Source organism: Corythoichthys intestinalis, chromosome 11 (assembly GCF_030265065.1).
Source record: "Corythoichthys intestinalis isolate RoL2023-P3 chromosome 11, ASM3026506v1, whole genome shotgun sequence".
In the NCBI taxonomy this organism is placed as follows: Eukaryota; Metazoa; Chordata; class Actinopteri; order Syngnathiformes; family Syngnathidae; genus Corythoichthys; species Corythoichthys intestinalis.
The window spans coordinates 27,760,484-27,774,321 of record NC_080405.1 but is presented as its reverse complement, the minus strand read 5'-3'; positions in this window follow the sequence as shown (position 1 = coordinate 27,774,321).

Sequence of the window (13,838 nt, the reverse complement as noted above, 5' to 3'; positions counted from 1 at the left end):
CGCCCCCCCTCAGGAAGACGTAAATGTTTCACACCCCCCCAACTCTGCCTCCACAGTAAATCATTTGTCTATAATAAAATTATTATAAGTAAACCTCTACATAACATTGTGTCCTTGTTAACATTAAAGGAAAAAACGTGATATGTAGATCAACTTACAATAAAGTATAACTTTATCAACATTGTTTTTTTTTTTTTTTTTTTTTTTTCGTAACAGAAAAGACTTGAAGCGAATCATTTTGCTTGAATTAAAAAAAAAAGTCACATTAGACTGTAAACGCACACTCAAATTAATTAAACAAAATCTACGCTGTCATTGGATTGGGAGGTTTTTTTTTGCATCAAGCAGTATCAGCTTTGCTATGGTGTTTTTTTTTTTTTGCACTGAGCAACTTGGTATGCCGCCATATATGATGCGAACCGTTCTTGCTGATTTACTCACAAAAGGGGACGATTGTTGGCAATATTTTTCGCAGAAAAAAAGCTAGCGGCTGATCAAGGTGATTGGTGTCTAATGCTTTTAAGTGACGTCCTAATTGATTTGGCTTGATGCATTCCGCTGCTAACATTTTTAGACACAGTAATCATACTAGTCTTTCCTTGTCTCCCACTGTATTAAAAGTGAAGCCAAACGCTACATAAACTTAGTCATATTTCCTTGTCTTAGCTTTCAGGAGACATCTCCGACATCCCTGCCAAATATTTTTTCATGGTGTCGCTTTGTTCAGGCTTTGTTCAAAGCACTTCATATCTCCTGCTCTTTGCTGTTAGCTCTTGTTTGATGCAGGGAGGAGATAAAATGAGAACGCCACTGCCACCCACTGAGTGGATGTGAAATTACACTTTATTCTAGTACTTCAAAAACGTATGTTACCCCGAGGTCACATGAACCCCCGGCATTGCTTTGCGCCCCAATATTTGAGAAGGACTGGCCTACAGTGACAAACACTGGAATGTTGAATAATAAATACAGTAATGCATCACTGAAATATTACATGCGATTTCTTTAGTTAGCTTTTGCTGTTTCTATAGTTGTGGTCCGACTAAATGATAGATGCTTGACACCAAGATACAGTAGATGGCGTCAGAGCAAAAGCAAAAATTGGATATTGTGGACGCCTAACCTTCAATATGCATGGTTTTACTCAATATCCGATTTTGTGTGTTTTAATTTTTCATTCTTTAATATCCATATAACAGCATGAATATCTGAATTGTGTTACTTGAGTTATGCTAAATAAATCCAAGCAGAGCAGGGTGAGGCAATGTGAAAAAAAGCCAATAGGCAGCTAAGATGCTAACAGCCATTCCAGGAGGGGTGTTAGGTTCACAAGCCTACTCAAGAAGGTGAAAGAAGTCATCGAGTACTGCTCCTCATTTCAGATTGTTGCAGCTGCTGCTTCTTTCTGTGCGCCTTCTGCAGAAGTGTGACCTCCTTCCCCTCGAAACTCCTCACGGGGTGGGCCGGTTCTTTTCAAAACGACAGAGGTCAGGGTCGCAAGTGGCGACGGCGCCTCGTATTTCTGCCACACCAAGTTCCCTAATTGACTTTGCCCATTGCTAGATTGCGCTTTTATTACACTCGTGTCACCGAGTTCGTCTGTAAATTTTATCAGCCTGACGGCTGATTTGCATGGCTTGTGTGTATGGAGTGAGAGAGAAAGAAAATGTGTATATTTGTTGTGTGCATGTGTTGGATGGAGCGGTGTGGGTTAGTGTGTGCTTGTGTATGTGAAAGTGTTATGCTCAAGACTTGCCTGAGACTCAAAATTACCAAGACCAAGATAACAAAATGAGGACCAAGATGAATATATATATATATATGTATATATTTATATATACACTGCCTTGCAAAAGTATTCGGCCCCCTTGAACCTTGCAACCTTTCGCCACATTTCAGGCTTCAAACATAAAGATATAAAATTTTAATTTTTTGTCAAGAATCAACAACAAGTGGGACACAATCGTGAAGTGGAACAAAATTTATTGGATAATTTAAACTTTTTTAACAAATAAAAAACTGAAAAGTGGGGCGTGCAATATTATTCGGCCCCCTTGCGTTAATACTTTGTAGCGCCACCTTTTGCTCCAATTACAGCTGCAAGTCGCTTGGGGTATGTTTCTATCAGTTTTGCACATCGAGAGACTGACATTCTTGCCCATTCTTCCTTGCAAAACAGCTCGAGCTCAGTGAGGTTGGATGGAGAGTGTTTGTGAACAGCAGTCTTAAGCTCTTTCCACAGATTCTCGATTGGATTCAGGTCTGGACTTTGACTTGGCCATTCTAACACCTGGATACGTTTATTTTTGAACCATTCCATTGTAGATTTGGCTTTATGTTTTGGATCATTGTCCTGTTGGAAGATAAATCTTCGTCCCAGTCTCAGGTCTTGTGCAGATAGGTTTTCTTCCAGAATGTTCCTGTATTTGGCTGCATCCATCGTCCCGTCAATTTTAACCATCTTCCCTTTCCCTGCTGAAGAAAAGCAAGCCCAAACCATGATGCTGCCACCACCATGTTTGACAGTGGGGATGGTGTGTTCAGGGTGATGAGCTGTGTTGCTTTTACGCCAAACATATCGTTTTGCATTGTGGCCAAAAAGTTCAATTTTGGTTTCATCTGACCAGAGCACCTTCTTCCACATGTTTGGTGTGTCTCCCAGGTGGCTTGTGGCAAACTTTAAACGAGACTTTTTATGGATATCTTTGAGAAATGGCTTTCTTCTTGCCACTCTTCCACAAAGGCCAGATTTGTGCAGTGTACGACTGATTGTTGTCCTATGGACAGACTCTCCCACCTCAGCTGTAGATCTCTGCAGTTCATCCAGAGTGATCATGGGCATCTTGGCTGCATCTCTGATCAGTTTTCTCCTTGTTTGAGAAGAAAGTTTGGAAGGACGGCCGGGTCTTGGTAGCTTTGCAGTGGTCTGATGCTCCTTCCATTTCAATTTGATGGCTTGCACAGTGCTCCTTGAGATGTTTAAAGCTTGGGAAATCTTTTTGTATCCAAATCCGACTTTAAACTTCTCCACAACAGTATCTCGGACCTGCCTGGTGTGTTCCTTGGTTTTCATAATGCTTTCTGCACTTTAAACAGAACCCTGAGACTATCACAGAGCAGGTGCATTTATACGGAGACTTGATTACACACAGGTGGATTCTATTTATCATCATCGGTCATTTAGGACAACATTAGATCATTCAGAGATCCTCACTAAACTTCTGGAGTGAGTTTGCTGCACTGAAAGTAAAGGGGCCGAATAATATTGCACGCCCCACTTTTCAGTTTTTTATTTGTTAAAAAAGTTTAAATTATCCAATAAATGTTGTTCCACTTCACGATTGTGTCCCACTTGTTGTTGATTCTTGACAAAAAAAATTAAATTTCATATCTTTATGTTTGAAGCCTGAAATGTGGCGAAAGGTTGCAAGATTCAAGGGGGCCGAATACTTTTGCAAGGCACTGTATATATGTGTATATATATATATATATATATATATATCAGGGGTCGCGTTAAGCGAATATTTTCCGTCGTTGACCGTTTTTTTAAAACAGTGACGGAAAAAACTGAAATCCATCTGTCATTTTGACAGGTTGCAATTCACACCCCAGACCACAGGGTGGCGAGTGAGCATATTAATTAGCTATTGTCTCTCTTGATGCATGACGTCGTTGGCCTTACTCGGAAAAATGTCAAGGCAACTGAGTGTTTGCCTGGCACGGCCAGACTGTTCTCCCTGTATTTTTCAAACACTGAGAGAAAAGTCTGGGACACAGCCTCTCGAGTAGGTACAAAATCAATCGACAAATCAGATTTGTTTATTTGCGTGACGTGTTCTTCAGGAGCAACATCACTCTTGCGCGCCGAAAGTCGTCTCTACAACAACACGGATGGCGAACGGGAGAGCCGAGAATATGTTCCAATCCGCGGTAAATTCAGTTTTAAATGAGCTAAAACACATCGACACGAGTCATTGACAACAGTCTGTCTCGCGCTAGCCATGTTGAATAAACTCCGTTCTCCTCGTATGTTTACTTCCGCGCGCAAGTCCCTCGTCCTGCCCTCGTCGCTTTGCGAACGGCACGTCTGCCCGTCGCTGATTGGTGTACTCCGCTGTCTGTTTGCCTCTTGTTAAGCTTGTTCGGACAGAATATTAATTAAAAATGAATGAAAACTAAATACTATTGAATATGTCATTATTATCATTTTAAAAATGTAAGTGATTTTTATGACACTGTCAGTCAAAATGACAGACAACGAAAAAGTCTAGCGCAACCTCTGATATATATATATATACTTGGAAGAGATGCAGGCTACCGACATCAAGACAAGGAAGCTCCTTACAATGCACGGAGGGTTTCACCCAAAGTCCAGCATCCTGAGGCTCTACACAAAGCGGAAAGGGGGAGGCCGAGGACTAGTGAGCATCAGAGCCACGATCCAGGAGGAAACTACATCCCTCCAAGAGTACATCATGAAAATGGCCCCCAGTGATGACCTGCTCGGTGAATGCCTCAGGCATCAGAAGCCCAACAAGAAGAAGAAGGACCCTGACGAGCTATCATGAATTGACAAGCCCCTGCATGGTGTGTACCACCGACAAATTGAGGAAGTAGCTGACATGGGAAAAACATACCAGTGGCTGGAAAAGGCCGGACTGAAAGACAACACGGAGGCACTGATCATGGCAGCACAAGAACAGGCCCTTAAATCAAGAGCAATAGAGGCTGGGGTCTATCACACCAGACAGGACCCCAGGTGCAGGCTATGCAAAGAGGCCCCTGAGACAGTCCAGCACATCACAGCAGGGTGTAAGATGCTAGCAGGCAAGGCATTCATGGAACGACATAACCAGGTAGCAGGCATAGTGTACAGGAACATCTGTGCCGAGTACGGACTGCAGACCCCAGAGTCAAGGTGGGCGACACCTCCGAAGGTGGTCGAGAACAATCGAGCCCAGATCCTGTGGGACTTCCAGATCCAGACAGACAAACTGGTGATGGCCAACCAGCCTGACATAGTGGTGGTGGATAAACATCAGAAGAATGGTAGTAGTGATAGATGTAGCAATCCCGAGCGATAGCAACATAAAAAAAAAAAAAGAACATGAAAAGCTGGAGAAATATAAAGGGTTGAAGGAAGAGTTGGAGAAAATGTTGGGGAGTGAAGGCAAGAGTGGTGCCGGTAGTGATCGGGACACTAGGGGCAGTAACCCCCAAGCTGGGTGCATGGCTTCAACAGATACCAGGAACAACATCCGACGTCTCCATTCAGAAGAGCGCAATCCTAGGGACAGCTAATATCCTGCACAGGACCTTCAAGCTCCCAGGCCTCTGGTAGAGGACCCGAGCTTGAAAGGAGAGACCATACAGCCCGGGTGGGCGAGACGACGATTTTTTATATACTGTATATATATATATATATATATATATATATATATATATATATATATATATTATATATATATATTTGTATATATATATATATATATATATATATATATATATATATATTGTATGTTGTTAAGTCTGTTAAATGTATATTATGTTTTTTGTTATATTTTTTTGTCATTTACAGAGTGTACATGTACAGGTGAGGTTGAGAGAAAAGTGAAGCCAAGTGCTGGGAAGCAGATATGCAAGGTGCAAATGTTATAATTTTCTAAAAGTTCAAAACCAAATTACAAACAAAAACTCATGTGGCAAAAGACAAACAAACTGGATATCAAAAAACAACTTAGTTGAGTGGGCAACATTGTGTGCTGTGCTGTTATACTCTATGCCAGGGGTGGGCAAACCGGTCCTCGAGGGCCGCAGTGGGTCCTGGTCTTTGTTCAAACTTATTCAGCACAGACAGTTTAGCCAATGAGGTATCAGTGGAAACAAGAAGCACCTGACTGAAATTTACTGATTGCACTTGTAAGAAACCGGATTAGTGAAAGGCTGTTCTCATGATGGGTATGAACAAAAACCCGCACCCACTGCGGCCCTTTGTGGAATAGTTTGCCCACCCTTGCTCTATGCAGATGAAACCACGCCAGCAAACTTAGTGACTGGCTGTGACGGCGATAGAGAGGGCTGTCTGCAATGAATAAATGTTAATTCGCTGACACACTCTTAATTCAAATCGATTGGACGCCTACTCGAGAAAAACTCATTTAAATCCATGAAAAGAGCCACATGATTCACGTCCGTTATCGTCAACAGCGCTGAAAGAGTTAATAACAAACACAGGTATGGAGGCAGGGCAGGTACACAAGCACAAACGAGACGTGACATCGACAATGAACCAAAGGCATACGTAGGTTTGCATAGGGACGGTAGGGACATAACACTACCAACTTTTCAGGATGCTCAAATTGTCACCACAAACTTTTAAGCAACCTTATTTGCATTATATAATGACATCAGTTATATAGGTAATTTAGATTGTCTTCCCATATGTTTTTAAGGATAGATTTGACCCTACCATTATTATTAAGTGAAATATTGTTTTTTCATTATGTTCAGACTTACATACAGTGCTGCTCGAAAGTTTGTGAACCCCACAGCGATGGTCAGATTTTTTGTAAAAAAAACTAAAATAACCTTATTAAATGTTAAGTTATACCCAAATCCACAATACTGACATTCCAAATAATGGACTGAAACAAAAGAAATAGTTATATTGTCATTCTTTATTTAACAAAAGTGGTTGATTTAAGAAAAACTCAGATATCATGTGTGCAAAAGTATGTGAACCCCTTCAGTTAATAGGATATTGCGCCTCCTTTTGCAGCGATTACCTCAACCAAACAGTTTCTGTAGTGACTAATCAGCCTCTCACATCTACTTTGGGGGATTTTTGCCCATTCTTCCTTGCAGAACGCAGTCAGTTGAGAGAGGTTTGATGGGCGTCTGGCATGAACTGCTCGCTTCAGGTCCCGCCACAGCATTTCAATGGGATTTAGGTCAGGACTTTGACTGGGCCAGTCCAGAACACGAATCTTCTTCTTTTTCAGCCATTCCTTGGTTGTATTGCTGGAATGCTTTGGATCATTATCATGTTGCATGATCCACCTTCTGCCAAGCTTTAACTTCAAAACAGATGGCGTCAGGTTATGTTCTAGGATTTGACAATATTCCTCAGAATTCATGATTCCCTGGACTATGTGGAGTTGTCCAGGTCCTGAGGATGAAAAGCAAGCCCAGATCTTGACATTCCCACCTCCATGCTTCACTGTTGGGAGAAGGTTCTTTTGGTGGTATGCAGTGTTGACTTTTCGCCAGACATGGCGGTTTTGGTTGTGACCAAACAGTTCAATTTTGCACCTACATCAGTTGATGAAAACTCTTTTTAATTTAGTCTCGACAACACAACTGTTAAAAAAACAAAAAAAAAAAAAACTACTGAATTGATTGATTAGGAAATCAGGTTGAAATAATAGAAAATTCCAAAATGTTGAGGGGGTTCACAAACTTTTGAGCAGCACTGTATACCCCTTTTCACAAGCTGAATGTGCCAGTCCATTTTTTTCCCCTCAAGCGCACATTTGATGACCCCCCCAACCCACACACACATATGCACTCACAGCCCTGACCGAAATACAAGGTGTCGACCATGTTTTTTTGCTCCGATCCGATCCCGATCGTTTTAGTTTGAGTATCTGCCGATCCCGATATTTCCCGATCCGATCATATACATTTTGGCAATGCATTAAGAAAAAAATGAATAAAACTCGGACGAATATATACATTCAACATACAGTACATAAGTACTGTATTTGTTTATTATGACAATAAATCCTCAAGATGGCATTTACATTATTAACATTCTTTCTGTGAGAGGGATCCATGGATAGAAAGACTTGTGACTTTGTGTATTGTGACTAAATATTGCCATCTAGTGTATTTGTTGAGCTTTCAGTAAATGATACTGTGCCCATCCCAAATGCATGATGGGAAGTGCACCCATGACTGCGTCGTGCTACCAATTGATATATCTTCTCTGCGTTGGGAAATAGCTTAAGGTGTTCAGACAAAAATCACCATCGCCACCATGCTTCCCCACATTGCCTCCTATGATATTTCCAATCATAAGGAGAGGGACTGTAAGGCTTTATCCAATTAAAATATGGCTCCAGAGGCTGCCAAAGTTCACTCGACTCATTTAGCGCTGCCTTTTATCTTTCTATATAGGTAAAATGGCATCATTACAGATTGAGCGCGACAATGAGTGAGAGGTTCGTGCAGCGCATACATTAATTGCGTTAATTATTTTAACGTGACACATTTTTAATAAATTAATTGCCGCCGTTATTGGGATAAAGTTGATAACCCTACTTTATGCCTATACTAAAGACTGTGGATGAGTGTAACATATTATGTCCGTAACATTAAATACAATTAGAAAACGATTTGATTGAAATATATATATATTAAAAAAAGGCATGGCCGATATTTTTTTGCCGATTCCGATACTTTGAAAATGACGTGATCGGACCCGATCCAAACCTACGCCTTTGCGATAACCAACTGAAATCAAACAGGGAGTTTAAATACACAGACGGGGTAATGAAATGAGAAACTGGTGGAACAGAGGGAGAGCTGATTAGTCAAAACGCAATAGGTGACATGTACTGGTAATCACAGGAGCAAGACACACTGAGGAACAGACAAGAATCATATGAAACCAAAACATACTGATCACACAAAAACCGTGGCATTTTTAACAAGTGTCAAAATTCATAGTAATGAAGGTGAAGTGTTTAGGCTTGAGATTAAAATTCAGAGTCTTGTGGTTCGAGACAAGACCATGACTTTCAAAATGTGTTCTCCAGACCATGACAAACACAGACGACTGGCTAATTTACATCCATCCATCCATTATCTTCTGCTTATTCCGGGGTCGGGTCGCGGGGGCAGCAGCTTCAGCAGGGAAGCCCAGACTTCCCTCTCCCCAGCCACTTCAGCCAGCTCCTCCGGCGGGATTCCAAGGCGTTCCCAGGCCAGCCGAGCAACATAGTCTCTCCAGCGTGTGTCCTGGGTCGACCCCGGGGCCTCCCGCCGGTGGGACATGCCCGGAACACCTCTCCAGGGAGGCGTCCAGGAGGCATCCGAACCAGATGCCCTAGCCACCTCAACTGGCTCCTCTCAACGCGGAGGAGTAGTGACTCGACACCAAGCCCTTCCCGGATGACCGAGCTTCTCACCCGATCTCTAAGAGAGACCGGACACCCTGCGAAGGAAACTCATTTTGGCCGCTTGTATCCGTGATCTTGTTCTTTCGGTCACGACCCACAGCTCGTGACCATAGGTGAGGGTAGGAACGTAGATCAACCGGTAAATCGAGAGGTTCGCCTTTTGGCTCAGCTCCTTCTTCACCACAACGGACCGGTGCAGAGTCCGCATCACTGCAGACGCTGCTCCGATCCGCCTATTAATCTCCCGTTCCCTCCTACCCTCACTCGTGAACAAGACCCCAAGATACTTGAACTCCTCCACTTGGGGCAGGATCTCATCCCCGACCCAGAGAGGGCATGCCACCCTTTTCCGGCTGAGGACCATGGTCTCGGATTTGGAGGTGCTGATCTTCATCCCAACCGCTTCGCACTCAGCTGCAAACCGCCCCAGTGAGAGTTGGAGGTCATGGCTTGATGAAGCGAACAGCACCACATCGTCTGCAAAAGCAGAGATGCAATGCTGAGGCCACCAAACCGGAGACCCTCAACGCTTCGGCTGCGCCTAGAAATTCTGTCCATAAAAATTATGAACAGAATCGGTGACAAAGGGCAGCCTTGGCAGAGTCCAATCCTCACTGGGAACAAATTCGACTTACTGCCGGCAATGCGGACCAGACTCTGACACCGGTCGTACAGGGACCGAAAAGCCCTTACCAAGGGGCTCGGTACCCCGTACTCCCGGAGCACCCTCCACAGGACTCACGGCACACGGTCGAACGCCTTCTCCAAATCCACAAAACACATGTAGACTGGTTGGGCGAACTCCCATGCACCCTCGAGGACCCTGCCGAGGGTGTAGAGCTGGTCCACTGTTCCACGGCCGGGACGAAAACCACACTGCTCCTCCTGAATCCGAGATTCGACTTCCCGACGGACCCTCCTCTCCAGCACCCCTGAATAGACTTTACCGGGGAGGCTGAGGAGTGTGATCCCTCTATAATTGGAACACACCCTCCGGTCCCCTTTTTTAAAAAGGGGGACCACCACCCCGGTCTGCCAATCCAGAGGCACTGTCCCCGATGTCCACGCTATGTTGTAGAGGCGTGTCAGCCATGACAGCCCTACAACATCCAGAGCCTTTAGGAACTCCGGGCGGATCTCATCTACCCCCGGGGCCTTGCCACCGAGGAGCTTACCAACCGCCTCAGTGACTTCAACCCCAGAGATTGAAGAGCCCACCTCAGAGTCCCCAGACTCTGCTTCCTCAAAGGAAGGCGTGTCGGTGGAATTGAGGAGGGCTTCGAAGTATTCTCCTCACCGACTCACGACGTCCCGAGTCGAGGTCAGCAGTACACCATCTTCACTATACACAGTGTTAATGGTGCACTGCTTTCCTCTCCTCAGACGCTGGATGGTGGACCAGAATTTCCTCGAAGCCATCCGGAAGTCGTTTTCCATGGCCTCGCCGAACTCCTCCCATGTCCGAGTTTTTGCCTCGGCGACCGCCGAAGCCGCAATCCGCTTGGCCAGCCGGTACCTGTCAGCTGCCTCCGGAGTCCCACAGGCCAAAAAGGCCCGATAGGCCTCCTTCTTCAGCTTGACGGCATCCCTTACCACTGGTGTCCACCAGCGGGTTTGGGGATTGCCGCCACGACAGGCACCAACCACCTTACGGCCACAGCTCCGATCGGCCGCCTCAACAATGGAGGTGCGGAACATGGTCCGCTCGGACTCAATGTCCCCCACCTCCCCCGGGACAAGGGAGAAGTTCTGCCGGAGGTGGGTGTTGAAGCCCTTTCTGACAGGGGATTCTGCCAGACGTTCCCAGCAGACCCTCACAATACGTTTGGGCCTGCCAGGTCTGACCAGCATCTTCCCCCACCATCGGAGCCAACACACCACCAGGTGGTGATCAGTTGACAGCTCCGCCCCTCTCTTCACCCGAGTGTCCAAAACATGCGGCCGCAAGTCCAATGACACGATCACAAAGTCGATCATCGAACTGCGGCCTAGGGTGTCCTGGTGCCAAGTGCACATATGGACACCCTTATGTTTGAACATGGTGTTCGTTATGGACAATCCGTGACGAGCACAGAAGTCCAATAACAGAACACCGCTCGGGTTCTGATCGGGGGGGCCGTTCCTCCCAATCACGCCCCTCCAGGTCTCACCGTCATTGCCCACATGAGCGTTGAAGTCCCCCAGCAGAACGAGGGAGTCCCCAGAGGGGGCACTCTCCAGCACACCCTCCAAGGACTCCAAAAAGGGTGGGTACTCTGAACTGCTGTTTGGTGCATAAGCACAAACAACAGTCAGGACCCGTCCCCCCACCCGAAGGCGGAGGGAGGCTACCCTCTCGTCTACTGGGGTAAACCCTAGCGTACAGGCACCAAGCCTGGGGGCAATAAGTATGCCCACACCTGCTCGGCGCCTCTCACCGTGGGCAACTCCAGAGTGGAAGAGGGTCCAACCCCTCTCGAGAGGACTGGTATCAGAACCCAAACTGTGTGTGGAGGAGAGTCCAACTATATCTAGTTGGAACTTCTCTGCCTCACACACCAGCTCGGGCTCCTTCCCCGCCAGAGAGGTGACATTCCATGTCCCAAGAGTTAGCTTCTGTAGCCGGGGGTCGGACCGCAAAGGCCCCCGCGTTTGGCTGCCGCCCAAATCGCTACGCACCCGACCCCTTTTGCCCTTCCCACAGGTGGTGAGCCCATGGGAAGGTGGACCCACGTTGCCTTTTCGGGCTGTGCCCGGCCGGACCCCATGGAAAAAGGCCCGGCCACCAGACGCTCGCCTTCGAGCCCCACCCCCAGCCCTGGCTCCAGGGGGGGGCCCCGGTAACCCGCGTCTGGGCAAGGGAAACTTGGATCCTGTAATTTTCTCCATCATAAGGGGTGTTGTGAGCCATTCTTTGTCTGCCCCCTCACCTAGGACCTGTTTGCCATGGGTGACCCTGCCAGGGGCTTAAAGCCCCCAGACAACATAGCTCCTAGGATCATTGGGACACGCAAACCCCTCCACCACGATAAGGTGATGACTCAAGGAGGAGGCTAATTTACATAAACCATACTAATGCACTCCAGTTGATGCAGGTATTTTATTCTGTTTGCCAAAGCGTGCAGTAAGATAAGACATTTTGGTGTGTGAATAGCACCTTCCTTCCATCCAACTCTGGAGATACATCAATAGCCTCGAGCTGGCACAAAGAGCACTTTGTTTCATTATTATCATCCGTGTCAGACTGATCTAATTGGACCTGACACGGCTTCCCCAGCCGAGCCCAGCTGTCAGGGAGAAAGAGTGAGGACAGACACGTCAAAGAGATGTACGCTAATCAATAGTTGGCCTCCACTCTGTCCATCCCTACTGTTCAGCCACTCGCTGGGATTCTCCACCCGCAGCACACTAGTGGTTGGAACATCTGCATTTTGGGTTTTGGGTTTCAATTCAAGATTGGAATTGCTGTGTGAAGTTTAATATGTGTGTTAATATGAAGGGGAAACGATACCGTCATCGCACACACCATATAACTGTTTGCATTAGGCTAACACACGTAATATAATTAATCAGGAAATGTGTATCATTTTCATATTTACGGTAGGACTACACTACTAATATAAAATAAATAGCACACCATAGTTTAATGAGAAGAAATAGAGATACACAATGCCGTCTTATCACAAGAGTGACGCACATACTCGGGGAATCTGCTCTCAGCAAAACTCCAAGGACAAAGCGTTTTGTCCTAAAACAAGCACCACCAGCCCGGACAGCAAAGTTGATAGCGGGCGTCCCAATCCGCGCACGAACCCAACCGCCCAAAACCGGCCACAGCGGGGGCGGCCCCAAAGCAACGCCCAGAAACGCCTTCGACGAGACCCGCGTCAGCAAAGACTTCAAAAAGACTGGACACTGAGATAAGACAGATTTTCTTCTGCTCGGAAACATGTAGCCTTGTTTTGGATCCAGAACTGTCCCTCCGTCGTCTGTTTTTGCCTTGTTTTTTACCATTGTCGACGAATAAATTGTCAACCTGTTTTCGGCGAGTGTTCTTCAAGCTTTTGAAACATGGAGTCAGTGTGCAAAGGGTTAACACAGGAACGCGCGGAGTTTAGCTTCCTCCTGGCCTGGCTCCGCTCGGAGGGGTCGGGTGGCGGAGCACATTTCCGTTCTGTTGCCGGCCTCCCCGTGCGCTCTGGGCTGGGAGGACTAAATTCCTTCAGTCTATTGTCACTTTTAGAGCAATGCTTGTTATGGTTCGTGTGGTTATTCTGCTGTTTCATGATGATGATGATAGTCCGTGATGTCTGTCAATTAAATATGAACGACTGATGTCAAGAGCTGCCAACACCAGAGAAGTCATTTGACTTCTTCTATTTGTGTTTGTGTGTGTTTACCGTATACAGGTATTTGAATTGCAGGTATGTCATGCAAATGCATGACGAAAGTGACTGTTTGTTTTATAGGTGCATGTGCGTCCTCTGGTGGAAAATAGGCTCTAGTGCATGTTCTTCACTTTTTCCCAACGACATCAATTAAGAACACTTTTGCTGGTTTGAGAAATTAATTTTCCAAATCGCTTGAACCCTTGATCTCAGAACTGTGAGGCGTATGTGCTACCCACTCGTCCACCGTACCGCCTGGTATGAGAAATTACATTGGAAATAAAGAATA